Source organism: Lepeophtheirus salmonis, chromosome 9, assembly GCF_016086655.4.
Source record: "Lepeophtheirus salmonis chromosome 9, UVic_Lsal_1.4, whole genome shotgun sequence".
Taxonomy (NCBI): domain Eukaryota; kingdom Metazoa; phylum Arthropoda; class Copepoda; order Siphonostomatoida; family Caligidae; genus Lepeophtheirus; species Lepeophtheirus salmonis.
In genome coordinates, this window is record NC_052139.2 from 4,435,233 (window position 1) to 4,460,457 (window position 25,225).

The window sequence follows — 25,225 nt, forward strand, 5'->3', positions numbered from 1 at the left end:
TTAAAAAAAGAATTAAAAAATTCACAGCTATTTACAAAAAATTAAAAAAATCCTTAGCAATTCATAAAAAATTAAATTGTTTGCTCTGCTGCATAATTTGACCGAATGACGCAAAAAAATAACCAGTAAAAAGCAAAAATTCTTTAATTTCGGGAGGGGAGAGGCCACCCCCTGCAGACGCCCCTTAGTTTGATCAATAAAATAATTTTTAATCCTTCATGTATAAAATAGGAAACAAACTTCTTATTATTCAATTAAATATTTAGAAACGGCTATCAAATCAAAATATATGTTTGGTTATTATTTTATTCAGATTATAAATGGATTAAAAGTCAGTAGATTCATAAATTCAATACTATAAACAAAAACAAAAAAAAAACAACAACACACAAACATGGATGCTACCTTCCAGTAGATATTTTCTTATCCTTTTTGAGAATTAAAATTTTAAAAGAAAAACACATGAACAAAAGATATTCTTCTGTAAGCCAATTTGGAACACATTAATTATCAAGTAACAAGAACGTTAAAATACATTTAAACAATGTTTTGCAAATTGCTCTTCGTAAATATGTGGTTTGTCTTTTGCGTAATTATAGACGGCGTAATTAGTTTTTATTCTATTACTCTCATTTTTCGCTTTTTTTTTTCTTCACCCTCTTAAAACCACTATTTGAAACAAAACGAAAATTCGTATTAAATGGATTTTTTTAAGGTTGTTCATTTTAAAATTGGTGTGCTAAGGAGGAAATACCGACAGTGAGGATACAATGAATTTCTGCCTGAAAAAAGAAATAAATAATAAAAAAAAAACTCTAAAAGAAATACTAGTGCGGTGTTAACATATAAACAATCTTCAATAAAAATCAAAAATAGGAGAAAATCCGAATGTAGGCTTTTTCTTTATAAATATACAATATTTCAAAAAAATATGTTTGAGTCATGGAAAGCATTATTATCCAAATTTCTGGGATGGGATGAGATATTCAAAAAGTTTGACTATAGATAAAAACCTTTATTTGATTTAAAAGATTAATTTTTGAAATTTTTCAAAAATAAGATTTAATATTTAAAAAACATTTCGAAATTTTTTCATTTTTTGTAAACAGTACTGGATTTCTAAATTTTTATTACAAAAAATACAATTATTAGGATTTTTGAAATTTTTTTCCAAAAAAAATGTAATTCTTGCGAATAACTTTCAATTTTTGAATTTTTTTTTCCAATAAACTGTAATTTTTGGATTTTTTTTCCAAAAAAATTCCAAAAATCAACCCCCCTTCCGCTCCCCAGATAAAAAAATATATATTTTTTTATATATTATCCAGTGGACGCCCCTAAGGCTACATCTGATGCGTGTTTTACATTGTTTTTCTGTTGACGAGTTACAAATGATCTTAAAGACCTATTTCTCAGACACCAACTAAACCCATATTTTAAATAAAAATTTGAAACGGAGGCATATTTAATTCCTCAACAACACCCTTAAAAATGATGAATTATTAATCTTTATATTCTTTTTCTTGGAATTGGTTGATTCCAAATATATAAATAAAATATAATTGTGCAGGATATAGATTTATTTTGAAGTGTTTTTTTTTTCTTGTAAGTTGAGTCAAACTTATGAAAGAACCAAGTGAGAAATACTCGAAAATCAGAATCCTTATCAACAAAATAATTTTATACCTTCAAATTATTCATGTAACTTAAAATATGTTCTATAAATTAAAGTTCTGTGCACTTCTGAAATAATTACAAAGGTTTTTTTATTTAATCAAATTCAAAATAGAGTCATTACAATATAAATATTTTTGTACTGACTTCGGCATCAAATTTAATTTGACTGTTTCAATAATTTCTTGACTGAAAATATAAATATAATATCAGCCCTCTGTTCATTATTTATTTTTTACATTGTATGATACTTTGATCTTGACAGCTCAAAATTTATTGAAATCTTTCTGTGACCATTTATAACCTTTGTAAATATCAAACCGTAACTTTTGCCGTCATCTCGCACATTAAAAAATAAAATGATTGATGAAAAAATGAGGTAAAGATGTTGTTTTCTGAGTGGAAATTATTCAAAACTTAACAAAAGTAAATTGGAATTCAGGCAATCAAAGCTCAAAACATCGAGATGGTGAAAAAAAGCGAAAAATTAACAAGTGACTGTGTGGTATTTGTAATATATGGTTGGTACTCGGACCATTACTAGACTTAGTAAATGAAATTAAAGTAAGCACACTTACTTATTATAGGTAGATCTTCATGTATTAAGGTCCTAACTCCCTCTTCCGAGAAGGGTGCCACCTACCATGTCTAAACATGACTACTACACTTTCCCCCTTTTCGAAAAAAACAAAAATAAGCAACAATAAACGATAAAAGCAAAATGCATAAAAATTATAAATTAAACATAACCAATAGGGTGACAATAAAGTCAATGTTTTTGGAAAAATAAATAGCTTAGGTCAAAAAATGGTTCCTAATTGTAAAAAAAACATTTAAGAAAAGTTTGAACAGTTTTGAAAAATATTTAGAGGTATTTATTAACGGCCCTAAAGTTTTGAAAGTTTACACTTTTAAAGAAAAAGTTATATATTTGCTTAAATACTGTCCATATACCTCAAATTAAAACTTTTTTGTAAAAGCAATAAATTGAGACAACTAAATTTACAATAAAATATATATTATAACTATTTAAAAAAATATATATATATGTATGTTCAAAATAATGTCAATTGAAGTTAATTGAAATTGAGCTCATGAGCCTTTTTTGATTTCTTTAGCCTATTGCAACCAAACTAAGAGACTGATAGACATTAAATTTTGCAGTTACGTTTAATTCACATTAAATTCAACTAATTTTCTTTAATTTTTAGTAACAATGACCTAAGTGACCTTTTCAGGGGAAAGTTACCTTTTTAATTCAATTTTAACACACTTAATAATCTAGGTCCTCATAGTAGAAGATGGTACCTACAAAAAAATATATTATTTGGATACATTTTTGTTCTTTTTTCTTGGTGATATATAAAATAAATGATCAAGTACATATTTTATTTATATTTACATATTTAGAGACAAGATTTATTCAGTTTAAAATATTTCATTTTTTAAGTAAATATGTTTATTTATATTTTACATAAAATGGGTTCCCTACCATACCAAAGTGCTTAGTCAACTTATAAAAAACTATTTGGACGCTCACATATCTCCATAATTTGTTTTGATTTCTTCATGACAAAGTCTTCTATATTTTTATGTCTAAATTCATTAGTTTAGTTTTTAGCCTTCTTTGCTTAACTTCGAGGGAGCTAAGCATTTGTCTTTTTGTAGTTAAACTTACTCTATCACCAAGGAATGCATGTCCAACGTGTTCCTCAAAATAACATAAATGTTTTGTTAATTTTTTATAAGGCAGATTTGGATATATGTTCATTATTTGAAGAGTATTATCAAAGGAGCATTGGAGGGTTGAGATGCATTGACCCAAGTTTTGATATATACTCTTACAATGAAAACACAAATATCACGTAATCCTTGTTCTTCCTTTGGAGTCAATTTGAATTCTAGTGTAAACATCCAAATCTTGAGACTAAATATCACTTTTGAAAGCCAACGTTTATGGTGCATAGCACCAGGTGACATGAACTTAACTCCACGCTCAGAGGCATCGCCAAGAAATATAATTAATATTTTTAATAGTTCTCTATTTTCGTATCTTTAATATCTTTTTTTAAGATTACCCTTTGCAAATTTAATAGTACTATCTCGTATGCCTTCCAAAAGACTGTCCACCTCTTTATCGGCAGTACTACGTTCATACTTAGTTTTTGTTGATTGATGACCAATTTGAACAAAAGAACGTCTGGTGAAGATGTGAAAACGTACATTCATAGAAAACAGTTCCAATAATTAATTTTATTATATGGTGTCTACAAGCCAATGGTAGAAGTTTTTTACCTCGTAATTTTTCGAGAATAACACAAGTTTAATTATTTTTGCCGGTTTGATCTTGCAGTGTCAAAACACACTACTATGATTTAGTATTGTCCAATATCTCATTCTTTAATTGCTTTAAATACAACATTGGCTTGTTCTTCCCATGTACCAGATGAAAGTTTTTTCCACCGATAATAGTTTAGAAATTAAATTTACTGAAACTAACACAGGTTTTTTGGTTCTATTAAGATTTGGAATCATTTTTCTCTCTGGGCTAAGAGTTTGTTTTCTTGTAAATCGGAGGTAGAAGTAACATCAACAAGAAAAAAAGAACAAAAATGATCCAAATAATATATTTTTTTGTAGGTACCATCTTCGACTATGATAACTTAGATAATTATGGGTGGTTTTGTGGGTGTTAAAATTGAATGAATAAGTTAATTTTCGCTGAAAAGTTCATAAAAAGGTCAATAAGGTCAACTTTGTTTTTTCTTCTTTTTACCTCCGTTAACGAAGTTAGCGGAGGTTATGTTTTTGCCTCTGTTGGTTTGTTAGTCACCAGAATTAAGGAAAAAGTTAGGGATCAATTTTGTTATCAAACATTGTACGAAGATTATAAATGGTCACAGTAAGAGGATATTAAATGTTTAGAGGTCAAGGTGAATGTAACACGAAACGTTAATTAAACATGCATAATCGAACACAACTTTGGAACATATTTATGTAGATATCTCTTATTGGTGTCATCATGCAGGATTAATCGTGGAAATCTAGAATAACTGGAACGCTCACGTGTTAAAAAAAGGAAAGAAATTTTTTGTTATGAGGCTATTATTTTTTCCTCGTGTTTTCATACTCAACAGCCTATTTAGTATTTATTTAATACAGCTTTGTTCATCATAATTAAAACGTGCATTGCTGACAACAATCTAAGTTAATTATTATAATATTTGCTTATTTAAATTAAGCTTATGAATTACTTGTGATTGTGTGCTTTTCTTTCTCTTCTATGATTTACTTTTGAGCACAGTAAGTAAAATATCCTGTACAACTTGTGGATATGGGATGAATAATTTATCTATATATTTCAGATCATCCCTAATAAGTGCTGTGTTCCTAAGTGCTCCTCCGGATATGATGGAAAACCAGCCATAGCAATGTTATCGCTCCATTCTTTTCCACTGGATGAATCCTCAAAAGGTGCCTGGCTTAGAGCCATTCCACGGGACAGCAATGGGACTTAGGCGCCTTCTAAGTATTCAAGGGTATGTTCTCTCCATTTTTATGTGGATTACTTTGTATATGAGAGCGCAGACCACAAGAGGAAATATCGATCTTATGGAGTTGAAGATAATAAGCTCCAAAAACGTTATTTGAAACCCTCTACAGTGCCTAGTATTTCCTCCAATCTTCCGAAATACTTATCATCCGTCAAAAGTCAACGGCCTACATCGAGAGCTACCTCATCAGCCAGGATTTCTAAGGAAAATGAAGCTATCGTTGAAGCTCAACGATCATTATTCCTTAATGGTTCTGTTATTGACTTTAGTGATTTGTGTCTTAAGTGTGGAGATGAAAAATTCCTTACCAAATGTTCATTGGAGGAGGACAGAAGATTCAATTCAGTTTTACTGTCTATCGGAACTGTGTTCTAATTTTGTCGAAATGGAATTCTCAGTGATGATAAATAGTGATTTGACATTCAATTTATACCTCAAGAACGTTAACCTAGATCGGAGCTGCGTGAATCACCTCACAACGAATAGAAAGATCACCTCGGTAAGCCTTTTCCAGAACATCCTTGCTCATATGAAGAGTATTCCTTTTCCTCCAATGAAAGATATGATTAATCACTTAATCAATGAAGTTGAGAGTATCGTTGAAAATCTATATCCGTCGGATATAGACTCTTACTAACAGAAAAAGTTTATTTTCATAAGAGAGCAACTTGCTTTGATAAACTCTACACCGAAACAGAAGCGATACTCTCTTGTATTATTAGCTACTTCTCTGTTATGGCATAACACCAGCCCAGCTTTATATCGTCAATTATCTCAGGATAAAGACTCTTCCTTCCACAAGTCACTTAAGAAAATTGTCATCTGCATTTACCATGAATGTTGGCTTTTCATCTTCGTCCGTTGACTACTTGTCCGTAAGACTCAAGTTATTGTCACCCAATCAAAAGAAGGTTATTCTAATGGTTGATGAAGTATGTACAGCCCAAAGAGTGAATATTTTGGAGGAAGGATGACTGGACAAGAAGGAGGAAACATAACAAGGGCACTCCTTGTGTTCATGATCAAGTCTGTGTGCTCAAAGTATCGAGACACAGTTGGGATGTATCCTATTGTATGCCTCAATTCGTCTGTACTGCATAATCTACTATTTCAAATTAATACTGAACTCTTTAAAATCAGATTTGACGTCCTAGCAATCTCCATGGATAATGCAAGCCCTAATCGAAAATGTTTCTTGGCAATGTGTGGAGGATCCTGGAAGGCTAGTGTCCCAAGTTCTGCAAGGCCAGAACAGGAACTATTCCTCCTTTTTGATAGTACACATAACGTAAAAAATATTTATAATTATTTTCAAAGAAATTTATTTTTTATATTCCCTAACTTTATGTATGTTCAGTTGTCGAAACCGAATTTCCAGCATATTATTGATATTTTTGAAATGGAGAAAGACAAGACTATTAAAATTGCTTATAAGCTCACGACAAAATCTTTGTATCCCACGTCTATTGAAAAAACCAATATACTTTTAGCAGATAGTATTTTTCATGAAATCACAATTGCGGCCCTAAATTATTATTCTAATCAAAATCTTAATTGGAAAATAACTACAAATTTTTTCTCCATCATTAGAAAATACTGGAATATTCTAAATTGTAAAACGCCTTCCGGAGGACGCAGAAAGAGAGACTCCTCGAGGGAGCCTCTGTCATTAAATCAGGAAAATTTTCAATTTCTTCAAAATTCCCATGTTTGGTTAAATTATATGGAAGTGTGAATCTACCTCTCACAAAATGGGCCTCACTAAAGAAACTTTTGCTGTAGTGAACCAAACTACAGATGCTACTACAAACCTTGCAACATTTCTTCTGAAATAGTGTGGCTTCGAATACTTCCTTCCAGGGCAGGTAAAAAGCGATTGTATAGAAGCTCGATTTAGTTGGTACCGTCAATTGTCTGGTGCAAAGTATTTTGTATCCGTGCACCAAGTACTGGAAGCAGAAAGGAAAAATTAGGATTTCTTCCCTGTAAAATTTGATGGCCTTGATCTGAGTGACATAAAAAAATATTCATTCTGACTCTGATAAAAAATAAGATTTAAACCAAGAAGAAAAGATTTGTATTGATAAAATTTTGCCCATATGTAATGTTCAGAACGTTGTACCCGTGTCCTCGAGTCATAACCAACATTTTTTTTTGTTCAATTTAAAATGTTAAAGTCAAACTTCAATATTCTTTAATTGATTTGTAGAAAAAAGTGAAGGATTTAAACATTAAAAGACATTTTAATTCATTTAATTATATATAAAAATGTTCTCTTATTGATATCATCATCGATATATTATCTATTTAATTTAGTCGTAAATTTCCTTTAAGATTGCACTTTTTTTATTAACTAGAATATTTGGCAAACATCAAAATTGTATGATTGAAAAAATATACGTTTCTACTTAATATTTATGTTTATACTTATATAGCTAATAAATTGGTATAGTCTTATTTCGTTTTTGATATGTGAATATTATTTGAACTTAACCTATGGGATGATAAAATCATCTTTCCTGTTTTTTCCTTGGCAAATTGCAAAAAGGAGAGGAGAAGACACTGAAAGATCAAATGTTGTGCAGAAACAATACTGTCAAATAATATATCGTTAATATGTTCATTAATGAAAGTTTTATTTATTGAAAAAACTCTGTTCTTGAATCCCACTCTAGGAACAAGGAATATTCATTCATTATATCCTATATACATTTTTTTTATCTTTATTTATATAGCAAATAATATTTAAGAATTATTTAAAATTTTCTGGATAAGTTGCCTCACCAGATTAAGGCTTACAAACATCAGTTTTTCTAATTTATAGACATTAGCATCTCAAATACAGAAAATGTATAAATTACGAACTGAATAAAAATCAGTAAAATAATACTATAGGACAGAATAAATCAATTTAAAAACCCATTCCCGTCTACATAGAAATAGCAAAAAAGCCACTAAAATCCCTAAAACATAAATATGTAATAGTAAGAGCATTATCGTATTTAGGCTAACAACTAGCTCGTTTCTTCAAGCTCTTTATAATTTTTTTAATACCTTCCGCATTGTTCAAAATGTATAGATGAGTTCGATGGATGATATTTAATAATTTCAAAGACCCAGTCGAAGCACCTTGGATCATCTTAATAATGTTCAATTCGAACACTCCGTACCTTACAACAGCCAAAATTAAAATTCCCCACATCTATCGGTTATACCGAGTGTATAAAATCTGAACACTTTGAATTTTAAACTTCAACAAGACACAATTTATTAATAAAGATTAGGATTTCAACAAAATTAATACTATAAATATATGTTTGTCTGAGCTTTTTCAATCTTTAATGTAGCTGCTCTTAGCGCAATGATGGAAGGTCTAGGATCCGCTGTGGATGTATTCCTCTGTCATAACGTTCCACTACTGACTTATGGCGGCTTTGAGGACCTCGATGTATGGATGACCAACACTGAAGGCCTTCCCCTCGACATGCACCCAAAAGGTGAAGTGAAGGGGTTTGGCATCAGGACTTTATGAGAGACAAAAGTGCCAAAAAAAAAGAAAGATCAAAACTAATTGAAAAGAGTATTGCACCGGAGGAGATGGGGTTCTTTCATTGCAAGTGTCAAAAGTCACCAGGCTCACAAGGCTCTTTCCATCCACTTTTTTTGATAGCTCACTGGACAGTCTAGTGGGAAGCCCCGAAATCTCTTACATGGGCTCTCATTGACATGATAGGATTAGCCTGTACTGTTTTCTTTTACTCCTCCGGACTCAGTTTGCCCTGTTTGACAGAACTCCTCTTTCTCTCCAACGTTTCGTACTTACCGAAAGGGGGGGAGGGGAGATGGTTCTGGAGACGCACCATTGTTTGGATTGCGCGAATGGAAATTGATCGATTACGTTTGAGTGTCATTTTCTCAACTTTTATGTAAGTTAGAGAGCTCAGATTTGCTTTGTTTATAAATATTTTTTTATGCTTTTATATGTATATCGAAATATGCATTAATTTCAATCACTCAACCTTCATGAATTATTAAATTAGTAGGTGTTCAGATTTCAATTGAACACCTTGCATCTAGTTATATCCGTATATTTATATAGGGGTTAGTTATATCCTTAACATTTTAAAGCGTGCAATTTTTTTTTGGATGCCTTAAAATCCCTATTTTGTATTTTCCAAAACTGTCATCATAAAGAGACGACCCCTAACTATATATTAGTCAATAAATAGTACATGTGTTCATGAGCGATACAGAGTAATACTGATGAGTTGGTGAGGAGTTCCCATACTCGTAAAACATGAACACGTCAACACTTCTGACATTAATTAGATACATCCTAAGAAAACAATAGTGTAATCAATTTAAACATGAAGGCAGTCATGATAATGACGTCATAAAACGATCAACATTTATTCTGGACTTAATTATGTCTACTTAGATTAAATTTGATTAATAGAATTCCATCTCTTTGCTACTAACAACACAATATGTGTAAAAACAACATCGACAAAAGCTCTATATTCATTGATCCTTTTTTGTTTAAACATGAATTTCAAATAATACTTCGACCTATATAAAATGTATAAAGAGCCCTCATTTAATAAAATTTTGATTATTGTATAGATTGTGGAAAATTTTTCGCTTTATTTAAGTGTTTATTTGAAATGTTAGAATCTTCTTAAATGCCCGATAATCCAACTTCTTAAATGCCCCGATTGGAAAACAAAACTCTCACAAGTAATTTTGACAGGCCTCTATTGATGCCAAATTTGTATCTCTAATAGCATTGACCATAGACAAGAACAGGTAGTAGTCACTTGGTGCCAGGTGTCAGGACATCCCATCCGAGCTCCTAGAGTTTTACGCGCGTCATGAAAGATGTGAGCGGTCAACGTTGTATCGATAAAACATAAATTATCTACTATTCCAGTAATTTTTTGTATGTATCCTTTTGCAAATCGTTCAAAACGTTTAATGGTCAATATTCAGCGTCTTAGCGATACTATGACAGCTACTATGACGGTCTATCTCGATATTGTCCATTATTTTATGGACATTTTCTACAACAGACGTGCCAATGCGTGGTGGATTATTCACCTCCACTACCCAAGAACGAAATCGTCTAGAACCATTCAAAAGCAGAAAGAGTATCAGCAGCCCCATATACATCAAAATTTTCTTGGTGGCTTTCCACTTTTCCCCCCCTTTCTGGTAATAAAAATGTAAAATATGGAAAAATTGTTCCTTTGAGACATATCCATACTTGACGCCCAATAATTCAAGACTGAGTCGGTAAAGCGGAATACTGTCTAAAAGCGTCTCTGGTATATCATTTATCAAAAGAACTAGAGAAGGTTTACCCGACTTTGCCTGAGACATGAATATGAAACAAAAAATAAAGACTGTTTTAGAGTTATTCTAATCTTTGTTTTATTAGAGTGCTAATATTTTGGTAGTCTTCTTTCACAAGATGAGAAAGAGGTTGCTTTATTCTGGGTCAGACGCTGGACTCAAGGTCTCGTAGCTGCTTCCTCTATCATCAAGGAGGCCTCCTAACACCCTGACTCCCAGGTTGAACGGATTAAGTATTGGGCAAAAATACAGTTTAAACTCTACTTTCAACGTGTTTCTAGGCATCAAAGAACCCATCTAATATTCTATAGTACACCTCAGCCCACGGAATGTCAGGTGAAGTACTGAGTCTATAACAGTTTAAAATGTTTTGCCGACACATTTATAAGCACCAAGAACCACATCTTCTAATATGCTAAAATAAACTCTCGCATAACGGGTTGTGTATATGATCACTATCCTGATTCCAAGCATGATACAGCAATAAATTTATATTGCTGCACTCTGTATACATATAATGTTAGTTTATATGAATCTACGTGTTACGACTACTACTTGAGTCAATTTCTTACTCATTAACAGTGATGAAAATCCAATGTATTTGATAGCCTATTCGTTTTTTAGAACTGGTAATCTGAAGAATGAATTTCTGTTTCTCATCTGTTGTCTTTATTACTTAACTCCTCTGTAAAACAACCTTCAAATTGTCAGGGTCACCATGTTGATTTTTGGTTTCTTCTTTTTATATCCCCCAAAATTCACAAGATTTTCATCACTAATAATAATTACTCGGCATAGTCTTTGCAGAATATGCAGATAGACCATGAAGTATTTCAGAGTGAATAATGTTATAAATACAAACTATAATATTTGTATGTTTATAAAGTCGTTTGATATTCTTAAAATGTTTTTATCTTGCCAAAGTGACCTTCAATTTAATAATATCAATTGTTTTTGCTTTGTTTTTTAGATTAGACATAAATTTGAACTGATAACAACAAGATGCTTTTTGCAATTTCTGTTTTGTATACGAGGCTTTTTTATATGTTGAATGAGCCTTGTTATACGTAAATACATTTATGATACAAGTATTACATAGATAGAGGTTCATCTAGTATTAATTGCAATAATCATAACTTAGTTTCAAATTATGCCTTTAGGTTTTCTAAATATACCTAATAATAATATGTTTAAATTGTGTTTTTGTTATACAAAAGTGTATTATAATCTGATTTTGAAAATAATAATAATTGATTGATAGTACATATACTATATTATAATATTATACTTGAACGATAAATGAAGATTCTCCTAGTAAAAAAGTACAGGGAATTTATTTCAAAAATGGAAATAGATACATACTTTAGACATAAAATAATTTTTTTTCAAAATTATGAGTTACGCACCTAGGGTTATGTTTAGTTTTGATATAATATATTATTTAATCAAAAACAACATAATATGTGTAGTGCTCCCACATCAAAATAACCTTGAACGAAAATTAAGTTAAACAGAAAATTCCAATTTATTGAATTACTTAATAAATACAGGGTGCGACCTCTATTTAACAACCAACACTATTTTATTTTTTACGTACGTCAGTTTATCAATGGGACACGAGTGTTGCTTACTTAGATGCTGCGAGGGGCACCACCTTGCATTATTATTCGTTATAAGTCATTTGAATAATTCTTTGTTTATTACGGCAACTTCGTACACCTGCCCCATCTTGCGGATATTGATGGGCTTGTTTTATTTTGCTCTTGGACCATTGAGTTCATTCAATAAAACTTAAAGTATATTTCATATAAGATAATAGTTTATCAATATTATTACGTACTTAAGGCTTAATTAAAGTATTTATCATTCTTCTAAGTAATATACAGGGTGCCTCCTCTATTTAAGAACCAACACGATTTATATTTTAAAATGGACTTTCTCCTAAACTAATCATCCGATTTTAATAAAAAACCAATGCCAAATGAATGATGAATAATTTATTTTATTTTTATTCAATATGATCCCCTTTGGCATGAACAACCGCCTCAACTTGAACTTGGAAAGGGGAGTAGATCTTTATAATATTACTCTTTTGTAGATGCCTTAATTTATCTAAGATCCTAGACATCAGTTCGGATTTAGCGTTGCAAAAGGATCTGTTGTTGTGTCAATCAACTGCGCCTTACTCAAAGCAGTCAATGGTGTTGCTGGCCCTAAGAGTTTTGGGGCTAAACACAGGGCCTATCAAAGTGTAAAAAAATAAACCAATCTGGCAACTAGTTCAATATTTGTCTTTGCAGTGTGGCGTAGAGTAGAGTCTTTTTCAGCTCCACACTCCCACACTTTCTTCCTGACTCTCTAAACAAAGGATCTGTCCAGGTTTAAGAAGTTTGCAATCTCAAGATTGTCTCGTTCGCCTCGGATAGCAACAAGAACACTTTTCCTTTTCTACTGACTTCGTTGAACTTGCCAAACAAATACTTCTGGCCGATATGTCCTGTCACAGGCCTATTTGAGTCAATTATAAGCTTAGTATTCAAATTTCTGGGAGGAATGATGATCTATTTTAAAACCTTTATTTTGTTTAACAGAATGTTATTGACGACTACATGGCTCATTTCAAATAAAATTATCATTCTTTTATTGTGACAATTAATGATGGTACTTTAAGTCCAATTTGTGGTGCCTCCAAAGGATTATTAAGAAAAAAAATTGAGGAAAATTCGAGGAAAAGTAAAAATGTAATTTTTGTGTATTTTGAGAAAAATCATTGTAGTTTGCTTTTTTTATGACATGCGCTATTTTATGCGTAGCCAATGTCCAGTCCCGCTTTAATTACGATCAATTTTTTTTTCATAGATGATTCTCAGAAAAAGATAAATCAAGGTAAATTTTTAGTCAACAAAATGTTATCTTTTATGTGTCTTGGATTCAGTATATTTACTTATTAGTTTTCCAAATATGGGATTTTTGTTTGGACTTCACAGAACTTAATCGTTATTTCTGTTATAAAAGGTATTAAAAACTATCTTTACCAATTTTTTTTTTGTCTGGTATCAAACAGATCAGGAGGAAAGGAGTTTTGACCAAAGCTATACACCTGTTAGCTTGAATAAACTCATGATATGTCTAAATTCTTTTTCCACACGCAAGATGTCACTTTTTATACCAAAGGGATGCCACTTTATCAGTTTTTGTCATTTCTGTCATGGCGTATGCAACAATTTCTTACCTTAACATAATTCACCTTGTCAATTCAGTTAAAAGGGATAATTCTTGAAGGGTTTTTATTTAGTTATATATGTATAGAGATGGTATTTTTCAAAGAGTGTGAGGAGAAGGCAGGAGTCAAACATATGGTATTACTGAATGAAGACCCTTATTTCTATTTAAGGACTTTAGGGATGGAAGGTAGGATTTATTAGTTTTTAATTCTGATTTGTTTAAAATTAGAAACTGCTACATGTTCCTCTAGGTACGCAACCAGTTTGAACAGGCAGTCTCCCCCTAGTGACAAGAGAAAAATAAGGGTGACTGTGGCAAAAGGTTGTTGTTAGGAACATAGTCTTCCTTGTTTTTAGATTGAATTGTTTATTTACCTTTAACCGCTCTGTCCATAGAATCTTCCTGTTATATGATTTTATATGGAGGAGGGGAGGGGCAGAGAAATTGAATTAGTGATATGAAAAAGAGAACCTTCAAGAATGAAAATATAATTAGTGGAGGTAAAATAAAATAATTGCATGGGGGAACAATTAGGGGGGCAAATTTTCCACAAATGAATTGAAGACAATAATTGAATTTATCTATGAGCAAAAGATCCAAAACTGATCTCAGTTTTTCTTTCAGTCATCTGAATTCTGAAATATCTGGGATTATAGAAATTTTAATATTTCAAAATGTGATCACTTAAAAAATACAAAATGGGGAAAAAAATCCTTGAAGATGCATATTTTTTAAATAGATCTTTTTTAAATTATACATTTTTCAATAATATAAACTATGATATTCCTCATGACTATGGTATGTACTATGAATAAGTTATAAGACTCTAAAGAAGAGTGTCATTTTTCAGCCTAAAAATGAAAATATATCGAGTTCAGAATACGATACTGATTCAATAAAAACAATTGCAATCATAAGAAACACTTTTACATAAGTTTTATTGATTCTACTTTTAATTGGGGGATTGCTTTAAGTGGAAGAAATGACACTGAACGATAATAGTGCCGAATTATTATGATTCCAGATATTTCAGAATTCAAATGACTGAGAGAATAACTCAGATCTGTTTTGAATTCTGTACTCAATGATAAATTCCTTTTTTGACTTGAATTAATTTGAATTAAATGAGTGTTCCTATTGTTAGATACTGAAAAACATTTATTGTAGTATGAGTTTGAATAAAAGATACACCAAGGATAGGCAAAAATGCTTACTTCAGAGGGAGAAGTTAGCACTACGACTTATTAAAATAATAGAAAAAAAAGAATAAAATTTATATTTTTTTTTCTACTCGGTAGACTTAGTTTTTTTTTGTATACATATTCTTTCTTTATTCAAACCGATGATGACAACGAAAAAGTAACTTTTGGCTGTTGTATACATTTATGAAGGTACAAAAAAAAATAAAAAAAAGAATAATAATTACCGACTATTTAACCATAAGTAAAGAAGGGATCTGTGTGAAGAAAAACTAAGGTTAACAATTAAAGAAGGTAAAACGGCTGTTGCGTGTGTTCTTTCTTTTTCTTTGTTCATTATTTTATCAGTCGTGGTTCTGTTAACTTCATCCTCTTAAGTAAGCATTTTTGCCTATATTTACTGTGAACTATTTTGAAAATACATCTAATATTAAATATATAAGAATTTAAATATTTATGATATTTTCTACGCACTCATGATATTAAATGTAAAAACTTCTCCTCTTTATAGCACTAGTTTGTTTTATCTCCCCAAAATCATAACACAACAGGTGATAGTTAGATTATTCTTAATTTAATAATAGCATAAGTATTGCTCCCACTTCTCCTTAGACTCATTTTTTAAGATATGAAGACAAAAGTTGGCGTAATAAAAATAAATGTTTTCATATCGTTTTACGTCTAAATTTTGGTATAATTCAAATATTTAAGTATATAATGAACCCTAATTAAACCTTCCTTGCACGCTCTGCGCTGCACAATTAGAACAAAAAAATAATAATAATAATATTAATTAATTTATTCAGTAACAAATTAAATTTTTAATTATATTAGATATTTTTGTCTACTTGGGCACGGGATCTGCATACAAATGAAGGGGGCAATTTGATTATTTTACACGGTATTGTTTATTTGAACTCGTATGTGACTCCACGTTCTAGATATAATTTATGCATAGATTTAATCATGCATAAAAGGCAGTGGATTGTGTTAGTTATAACTATATAATATAAAATTATAGTATAATTTATTAGTCAATTTATGTATTTTTTAATCAAATGAGAGGGTAAAGGAGCTATTAAATGGAGTTAATCTCCTTCGTGTGTGTGAGTTCAAATGATATTGCATTTGCATTACCTGGTTATTGCTCTTTCTCTCTCTTCCTTTACTTAAGTATCAATTTGCTCACAATAATAGTATCTCTTAACAAGGCAAAGTTTATACAACTCCCCTTGACCTTAACATACAAGTGCAAGCAACGAAGTCTAGATGGAGAACATGGCATTTTCTCCGGGGCCCTGGAATGGTATCTATGATCTTCCAAGGCATGGTGGGCATAGTTTCCTTTGCAATAAAATACTTGATCCATTTGGAATGAATAAAGTATGTGACTATATCACCGGCAATCGTATCTAGGTCGACAAGGGCCAAGTTGAACACCCTGATACAATTATATATACAGACGGATCCAAAGATGAGAAAAGGAACACAGATGCAGGATGGGCTATCACGATAGGTGACGTGTTAATTCATCAGGATCATTAAATAACGAAGCATCGATCTTCCCAGCAGAAATCATCGCCATCACACAAAGAACGTAATAATTCGATCGGATTCTCAATCGGCAATTTCTGCTATTCAAAGTCCGTTTAGAAAAAATGATCAAATTAAGAAGTGGAAAAAAAAAATACTTCACATAGAAAAATGGGAAATAAACATTTATCTCGATTGGTGAAAAGGCCATTCAGATATTTCAGGAAACGAATTTGCAGACTATCTTGCAAAGATTGGTACTCAAAGTCAAAATCCTTTGTGAGTTGGAGCGTCTCCTACCTACATAAAGAAAGTAGTGGATGTCTTCTTCTTCGAAGTTTTGTGCGACAGATGCAGATTAGATCAAAGAATAAAACATGCATTTCACATGTTGAAGAAACCAAAACAAAAGAATGTAAAACTTTCGCATCAAAAAATGAACTTACTTGTTCAAGCCTACATAGGTCATGGGCCATTTTTGGCCCATCTGTACAAATGGAAATATACAAGTGATATGTGCAATATTTGTATGGAAGAACCACAAAGTGCAGACCACCTTATTAACAGATGTTCATCCCTCTCATATGATAGATACCAAGCCATGCAAGAAGAGGATGAAGATTTTGTATTCTTAAATGTATACAAAAATGAAACAAATTATTTATAATAACTACATATAAAATTAAGTATCACTTAATATCAATTTCTACTGTACTGGAACATATACCCCTTTGTGTGATCGTATTCCTTACCGTATGTATGTATAGTTTTGTAATGTATGCATATCGGTACTATTGTATAATGTATACATGTACTATGGTAAGCAGTAATACATTCTTAACTAACTAGTCTTATGTTAGGAGCAGGGATCACCAACTTTTTTAATGCTGAGAGTTACTTTAAGATTCTCAAAAGGATTGAGAGCTACCAGCTCAAAAATTATCAAGAAATCAAAAGTATATAATATTTTTAGGACAAGTCAGGGGGGCAAATATGAAGAAGCCAACGGGAGCCCGCCAGCATAGAGTTGGTGACCCTTGGTTTACCGAATACAGGATGGGGACTCAAAACTTGCATTTTTTGTGAAATTATGAAAAACGTTATTTTTATGGGATCTAGAAAAGACAACTCCACAATAATCTGTAATATATTTAAATACTATATGTTTTACTCATTATGTCCAGCCTCACAAGCAATGACAGCACTGCCACGCCGGTGACTAGCTCTTGACGATCAATATCGTGTCCATAAGTCTCCAATCTGTCATGATGTAAGCTCGGAACCAATCCAAATTTAGATTAGAGGTGAAACAGACATATTTCTCCAAGACACCCTAAACTGCAAAGTCCAGGGGTTGAGTTCAGAGCTGGGAGAAGGCCACATGAAGGTAGGCTAGAAGTTAGGCATATTGTTGATGTATAAGTTTTGGCTTTTCCTATATATATAGGGATGTAATTGACATCTTGATATCGTAGAGAGTACAGATGGAGATACCAAGGGTCTCTTCAGCATCCTTGGCACGTATTTTGTTTGTTTTTTATTCCGAGTATTTTCTTATTGGTATAAGACTTATTTATGGATGCCGTAGTGATGACAAAGTATCGAAGTCTTTAAAAATTTACCTTTGTTCTTCATTTCCTTATGCAATATTGTCATAAATAAAAAACTATATTCTATACAATTATATCTTCAACAAAATCATCCAAAATAATATTTTGATTAATTATTTCACAATTAATAGACAAAGGCCTATACTTCATGGACATTCTTGATGTTGAATGCAATTAAGGACATCTTTTTGATCGGTTAATACCAATGATAGCCAGTCTAATTTTCAACTGGATGGGTGTTTCTGAAGTAAATGATAATATGTACAAATTAAAAAAACAAACAATCTACAAGTCAGGACCTCAAAAACAATCTTTCTAAGGCTCTTAAGTTAGATGTCATCATCAACAAAATAAAGGGGATAATTTATCTATGCAGAGGTAACAGGTAACCCATTCCAATAACTTTTGGAATGTGTACTCGATGATGAATTCGTCCCTTTGGTAAATTTCCCTGGTAGTTGACATTGGTAGTTAACCTGGCCTTAAAAAAAAAAGTTTAACTTTTTGTATTATTTTTTACCCATTTAATATATGTTTAGTGATTGTGTTTTAAAAGGTGAAGTTTTTGATTTGTCATAATTCAGAATAAAGATATGCCTATTGGAGTTTAAGAAAAAAAAATTACCGAATTATATTCTGTCAAAAAGTACCTGGAATTGATAATTTAAATTACCCGCACTGAATGGATATTATTTTTTATCCTAGGTCGGCAGCACTGTCTTTCATTATAATACCAAGTTTGAGCGCGATCTATAGAACAATTTGCTTGCAACAGCTTGATAAGTCAGTATACCTCACTAGTTTTTCACGAATTGGTCTATGAAATAAATTATTGAACAAAAAAATCGTCATGCCAGCTTAAGGGAGGGAGTTATCACATTGCCTTAACATCTCTCACAAGTCCGTTCGTAAATTTCTGTCTGAAAATTTGGGTTTCTGCACGGCTTGTTAAAAAAAATTGCATTTCAGCAAAAAAAAGTACTGTGAACAAGTCTCATGCTTGATCGTGGGAATTCCAACCCATCATAACTGGTGATGAGAAGTGGGTCTACGAGTTTGACATGCAAAAAAGCCAATAATAATCAAAATGGAGGGAGAAAAAATTAATTGTAAAAATCGTGGAACAAGTTTGTTTTTTCGCAAATAAGTTGATTTTTTTAAATAAATTAAGATCGATTTTCCATGTCTCAAAGTTTATGTAAAGGCATGGGTGATCTTCTCGAAAATGCACCAAAAAAAGTAAAAATAAAAAAAAACCCGAATTATTGCACAAACAGGAAAGGGAGAGGTATATTGAATACGAATGAAAAAAAAGGAAATTAGGAAGAGGATTAACGGGTTAGTCTTAGTATGATTTAAGGAAGAACATATTTCTAATTATAATGGCCAAAGGGATGAACTTAACGACCGCTCCCCCAGGACTGACAGGACTGGTCTCAAGACCGGACTAGACCGAATAGATAAAGACTCACATAACACTAAATATTTGGTATGTACATGCTGTGAGCTCCCTGTAAATGAAAAAATAACATACCCATATTTCAAATTATTGGAGCTCACATTTCCATCATTAATAACTATATGACGTAAATGAATTTATTATTTTACGCCAAAGTTTGTCCATTTTCAATTACAGGTGGTGTTGTTCTACATCTCAGTTTTCGTCATAAATCTCCTTGATGATTATTGTTCAATTGGGGAATTCCAAGTTTTACTTAAGAAAATATCGACAGTACAAAAGTGAAGTTGAGCAAAAATTACGAAAATAATAAATTCCTACTTTATTTCGTGTACCTTATAAATACCTGATTTTTGTATTGGTATATTTCTGTGAATTATAAGCAAATCCAAATTTATCTAGACTGGACACTCGCTAAAGTGCAAACCTCTGGCTATGACCATGTGTTCTAAATTTGATTTTTTTAACTATATGAAGCATATTTATTAAACCTATATACAAACAACAATTTGAGCTCTGTGCCTTAATTTATTCCAAAGTTATAGTCAATTGTGTATTTTAAAGTTGTGTGATTAATTTCTCAAAATTTAGTAGCCTCTTATTATGACCATATATATATATCCTTGTACCATTTAGATCAAAATCGATCTGTAACTTTTACTGTAATCCTGGTGACCAATAGACACACTAGCAAACAGACGCAAAAACATAACCTCCAGTCAACTTCGTTGGCAGAGGTAAAGATGGGTATACTTAACCAAGGATGTTGTCTATAGTATATATATATGTAGAGTCTTCTTTTGATTTATAAAGAAACTATATTTGGGTACCATATCACATTTCATATATAATCGTTGTCTGCCATATTCTTTAATTTTGACAAGGTGACCTTTAAGGCCATTTTTCTAAAGCAATGTTTCCTAGACTTTCTTATTTTAGAGTGCATTAATGAAATATTATCAGGTCACGCTTAAAGTAAATCTGGCCATGAGCGTATTTCTCTAACACTGAGTGGGATCTACCATTCAATAATTTCATTTAAGCATATATGCCTTGTGTCAGAAAGCTGTAGAATACGGGGTATATAGTTGACTATAGACACATTTTGGGATGCATAATTTAATGTTACAAAATATAAGAGTATCGCTACTTCCTTATACAATCAACATAATGTTGTCAATGATGTGATTTTGTACGAAATTCAACTTTTACATACAGATGTTATAAGTTTCAATTTATTCGTCATAAAATACCTTATTTAATTACTACATCAGTCAACTTAATAACCAACTATTAATGGATGCTACCATTTCATCCTGATGTATTCAAATTACTTAACAATTATGAATTTATGAAAAAGGAAACTATGGCCACTTTAACGTATAAGTTGTCATAGAATACTCATAATTGATAAGTAATTCTTAGAGTCTATAAAGGGGGACTGAAAATCAGTTCAGTTCCACGTTATCGGTCCTCAAAAACCATTCCAAATTTAAAAAAAAAAAACTAAATTTATCTCTTTTATTAATATTTTAGTAAAGTACCTCAGTTTACTGTTTGAATAAATTTAGTAAAACTTATATTATTACCATTACTCTTAATTTAGACCTAATTAAAATCTAAATGAGGTTACATGAAAGATGATTGATTTATGATGATGTAACTGGTAGACATCTATAATGACGTCCAGGGGCGATGATGGTTTTCATTATGTTAAGGAGGATTATCTTCAAAAATTATCAACGTTGAATAATTATTGCTTATGTATATAAATAGGTTTAATTTGTAAATATATATATAGTTAAATCGGGATATTAGAAAAATGCACTTACAGTTAACGTTCTCCTGGTACTAACTTTTTAATACATTAAATACTTTCCATAGAAGAAACACAAATTTAAAAGTCTGCATAAAGGCAAGTTTCTTTCCTATTTTGTTATCGACATCAAGGCAAATTTACGAGAATAAAGAGTTCCCTTGACGACTTTGCCTTTTTACAGGTACAAATCGTATGCTGGCTCCAACATTTTTTATGGGTGTATATTTTTAAAGTCATTTCGCATTGCTATTTATTCAATAAGGGGGTACATATCATGCGTACCCCCCCCTTAAAAAACAACAACACAGATTTAAAGAAATATAAGCTAAACATCTCTAATGATCCGTCATCTTTGGTTGGTTGGTTGGGGAGTTTCAAAATTAGTTATTTACATAAATATTGAAAATTGTGGTTATGATATCCTTCAGATTAAAGAAAAAAATCCGGATATAGCCAACTTTTTATCTGAAAAATAGCAGTTTTTATTGTCGGGATTTGAATGTATATGATTTAACTTTTTGAGAGGAATTCAGAAACTTTTAAAGGACTAACCTCCACCCCCCACCTCCTTAAAGGGGCTATAAACGCCATTGATGGCGTATTTTTCAAATTTTATTCTATGGGACAGCTTTTGTGTTTTGGACGTGTCCTTAAAATTTAGGACGAGACTTCTAAACATTGTGAGCGGTACATTCCTATAAATATTCAAAAAATTGACCATTAATATATTGACCATCTAAGAAATAATCACTTATTGCATTATCCTCATCACAATTAAAAAAATTCTTCATCTTATTTTTCTATAGTAACTTGTACAGTTTGCTCTTATAAGTTACAACTTGTACATTCATACTTGGATAGAAATCCGACTTGTACAAAGAATATCGGTTCTTTTTATTGCATTCTTTCATTTCTTAGATAATGGAATTCATCGGCTCAAAAATTACAACCTTCCTTCTCTTTTTCTTTAGATGTTATACAATAAAATGCATTGATGATTTTTCAAAGTCATTCAAGCTTTATTTTTTTACATCTATCTGAACGAGTGAGTGAAGCTGTTGTCATCACTCACTCAAGAAGGAGGATAAAATATAGGACAATACGCCTGTTGAGGGGAAATACAACACATATGTATTATATGTATACATTATGTTCAAGACTCAATAGCTCCTTCATAGGTTATAATCAGATAAAGGCAAAATAAATCCATTTAATGTATAATATCATTATTCAAATCCAAAATTTTGTGGTGGTGGTGATGATGAGTCTTAATAATGACCATAATTAGGACAATCTGTCTTTCTTTCTTAATTGTTTTACTTGGTTCCTTTTAAGGAAATGCTGCTCATAAATAAATATGTCTGTCTGGATAAATTACTAATGATAAAAATCCTTGTTTCTATTCATAGGAGTAGAAGCAGAGCGTGTGTCATCTGATAATACAATCCCATCACCTGTCACTTGATTTCCATCAAAACACTTACGACATTGATAGCACGTATAAGGATTAATGACCATAATGACCATTTAAAAATGGGGGAAGGGGATTAATCATTCAATCGTTTTGTGAGGGATTCATAATGGGTTTATTGAATATCATATTCAATATCCAACTTTCTCTCGTATAAAAAATATCGAAAAAGAAATACGTAGAGACGACAAGATGTGGAAATGATTGAGCAAACGTATTGGCTGACAAAAGATGTATGATATGAAGTGACATTTTTCTTGTTTTTCTTAAATTAATCATCGGCAATTCCTACTGGAGAAATGTTATTCCACTCTAAAGGTGTCATAAAAGGATAAACAATCAATCTTTAACTGTTGGTCAAGTACAAAAATTGGTATTCATTGATTCTGATTGACTGTATATGAATAAATACTAATTAATTCAAGATTTAATTTGTCTTCGACATCAAAATTGTCGTTATTTAACAATTTATTAGTTTTAAACTAATCCATTTTTTGAAACAAACGAAAATACAGTATAAATTGTTTGATTCTGTTTTCATTAATTTTTATGAGATAACTTTTGTAGGATTCAAAGCAGCTTTGTTTGTGTTACGAACTCAAAAAGGTTATTAGATAGGATCAAAAGAAATAAAAAATCTAAATAGGAATCAAAACAGTGATTATGTACATACATGATGGTCGGACTTCCATGACTTTATACACATTTTCAACAATTGACATTCAATAGCGTAGTGCATGTTTGACATCCAAATTACAGGAACAAAATTGAGGCAACCAAAATTGCGTGTGATTGGCTGTTACAGTATCAAGACTGATTTTCAGCAACTAGTCCATCTTAGATGCCTGCTGAAACAATACATATTTAGTCAAACAATCAAAAAAATATATAAAATAAACTTTAAAAGCACGATATCTTATCTTTCTAACATCCTTCAGCGTAAATTGACTTATTAAACATGTGATACACATTACTAAAGCCATCTATTGAAAAAATAATGAATTTTCTTTCACTACACCGATTATTAGTCTAAGATCTTCGTTAAGAATTCATATTATTTTATATTCAATCATTGATAAAATTACTAATTTAATGTTTATATCAAGTAATAACTATTCTCTATGAATAATTAACATTTGGCAACAAGAAAAATACAAATGTTTTTTGTTTTTTTTTTCAAAAATTTACTTTCTCTTTCTTCAGAGTCTATGTTAAAAACAAAGATAAAAAATCTCCACGTTATTAGATACATTTTTATTAGTAATTTTTTTGAACGATTGCCCATACTTTCAAAATAATCTTACACCTCCAATATGTCACTAATTTTGGATTATTATGCAACCACTAAGTTCAGAAGATGCACGCTTATATTGCTTTTGCATATATTGACGAAACAGTTTAAAAAAATATTCAAAATTTTGGGGTTTCTTTATTACCCAGTTTGAGAGCTGCATTCTAAAAAGGATGTTCATTAACGGAGTACACACAATGAAATCCCTGAGTTTAAAAATGGAAAAATATATATAAGAAGAAAAAAAATTAATAGTGTCTTAATGAGAGTTTAATTAAAAATTATGTAATATGTTCATACAACCATTCACTCCGACATGAGTAGTTTAGGAATTTTTTTCCATCTCTAGGCCATTTTTAATAAGGCATACAAATAATTATAGGCTTGAAAACAAGACTTGAGGTGAGAGTGTATTTGAAATATTTGTGATTTAATTATTTACATTAGATGGGTTTGTTTTTCAACTTTTTTTTCAATTTTCGATTATGACTAGTGCAAAAAAGTTGTTTTAGGGTATGAAAGTTATCTATTCAAAATTGCATGGTTCTACGAGTTCATTTTTAGGTCGCACATCTAGTTCAAAGTTTGAAAAAAGGAAAAAACACTTTAATCAGTGAATATCGATAGTAAAAATACATCTTTTGTTATTTTGCATAAAATTATTTTGATAGAAATTTTTTTATCCTATAAAAAGTGTTTCAAAAGCTTTTTTTTCTAAAATTGTCTTTTGGAACAAAAAAAAAAAAGTAGAAAGATATGAAAATTAGATGATTTGCATATCCCTATTTTTACACTTTCAGAAAGTAAGGATCAAAATTGTCTTATATTATTCTTTCTTTTTGCTTTATTGGATACCTTAAGAAAAAAACATGATATATATTTTTTATAGGTTAAAACAATGTTCATCACAATTTATAAATGCAAAATAATAATTAATGCTATATCTTAATCTTTATTGACTAAATAAATAACTTTTGTCTCCTTTCAAACTTTGAACTAGATGTGCTACTTAAAGATTACATTATAAGAATATGAAAT

General features: G+C 30.9%; 2 long non-coding RNA genes across 2 annotated transcripts; one reads left to right on the plus strand and one right to left on the minus strand.

Moving 5' to 3' along the window:
- Window positions 1-350: 350 nt before the first annotated feature.
- LOC139906401 (uncharacterized) lies at window positions 351-23,704 on the minus strand. Its single transcript, XR_011781895.1, has 4 exons — window positions 23,570-23,704; window positions 2,924-2,982; window positions 2,253-2,348; window positions 351-782 (listed from the first exon to the last, which is right to left on the minus strand). It is a non-coding gene; the product is annotated as an uncharacterized lncRNA (long non-coding RNA).
- On the plus strand, window positions 4,790-7,685 carry LOC139906387 (uncharacterized). Its single transcript, XR_011781873.1, has 2 exons — window positions 4,790-4,977; window positions 5,040-7,685. It is a non-coding gene; the product is annotated as an uncharacterized lncRNA (long non-coding RNA).
- Window positions 23,705-25,225: the final 1,521 nt, after the last annotated feature.